Below are 1,666 nucleotides of genomic sequence, written 5' to 3' on the forward strand. Positions count from 1 at the left end.
TATGTAGAAAACTTACTTTCCACTTGTGCAAAATGTATTTTAACCAAGGTACTATGCTTTTGGAGAAAAAGATCACAGGGACCTAATCCAGAACATGCTCCTTATCTTAACTGAGGTTACATACATTTTCTCCATCCCCTGAAAATTCTCCCTAGATATGCTTCGAAGCCAAAGGTAGCATTTGCAGGAAACATGTCTAGGGCCAAAAGCAGCCAGGGAAGTTGTGCAGTTGTTAAGAAATAATGCAAAGTTTGTACATAAGATATTCGTGAAGGCTTTCACGGCTGGGATCTAATGGCTGTTGTGGGTTTTTCGGGCTCTTTGGCTGTGTTCTGAAGGTTGTTCTTCCTAACGTTTCACCAGTCTCTGTGGCCGGCATCTTCAGAGCACAGAGTGCTGTCCTCTGAAGATGCCGGCCACAGAGACTGGTGAAACGTTAGGAAGAACAACCTTCAGAACACAGCCAAAGAGCCTGAAAAACCCACAATAACCATTTGTACATAAGAACTTGAGTTTGCGGTTGTAATCACATACTCTCTAACACGGATGGGAATAAGCTTCGCTGAAGTCATAGGGCATATATTTGGATGGACAGTATACAACTGTGTTTCAAATGAAGACTGGCAGCTGTGTTTGAATCTTTTGTTTAAAATCAAGCATTTTTAGGTAAAATTGTTTTGTTTTTGTTTGTATCAGGAGTTCTGATACAAATAATAATAAACAAAACAAATATGTGGTAGTTTCTGACTTATTTACTGTATTTCTAAAGCCTGCAACGCTAGTTCTTCTTGCTATAGATTTTATTTTTTCTTCTTTAGCACCGTATGTCACTTCAAATTCAAAATTATATGGTTAAAATGGCGAGTGTGAGGTCTAAGAGTGTAGTAGTGCCCGAGGCAGTTCAGGAGAGCATTGTACGCATCAATAACTTATTATAGGCTCCTGCATGGGCAAAAAGCCTTTTCAAAGGCGCGGCACCACAAAATTCAGATACTGTATCTGGTCAAGATCATCTCCTAAACTCTCCTGTTTAGATGAGACGCAGTATGGATGCTGTCCCTATCATTAGTGCTGAAAATTTCACTGCCATCCCTGATCGCTGGATTTGGAAGGGCACAACCTCACGGCAGCAAAACATCTTGAGCCAGTCCCGGTGTGGTATTTGTGGACAAATACTTTGTGTTGGTGGAGTAAGTAGAAAAAGGACAGAATAATTGCGAGCGGACAACCTTTCTATTGGTTCGAGTACAAACAACAATGGGCGACTTCTCAAGCCACACTCAATACTGACGGACACTGAGAAGCCTCTTTTTGAACGGCGAAAGTTGTGAAGCACGTTTTCCACATAAACAAATCTCGAAAGTCAACCTTCCACCGCCATTCAATCTATCGCCTATAATCACTATTCGTTTCTGCTGGCAAAAATCACTTTCTCCGGGGAGGAGGAGGAAGGGAAAAGATGGCGTCACAAGAAGTCTATTTTCTGAGGAGTTCCTCGGGCGGAAACTTAGGAGTGTGTCACTCTTTATTTTTTCCTCTCTCTTTGTTTATTTCCTCCTCTGGGCAGCCGCCAACCGCACTTCTTTTCTATCTGTGCGCGTCCAAGACGGGCGATTATTTGCATGCTCTCTCCCCCCGCCTTCTGATTGGTGGATGTAAGCTCCGC

Source organism: Pogona vitticeps, chromosome 6 (assembly GCF_051106095.1).
Source record: "Pogona vitticeps strain Pit_001003342236 chromosome 6, PviZW2.1, whole genome shotgun sequence".
Classification (NCBI taxonomy): domain Eukaryota; kingdom Metazoa; phylum Chordata; class Lepidosauria; order Squamata; family Agamidae; genus Pogona; species Pogona vitticeps.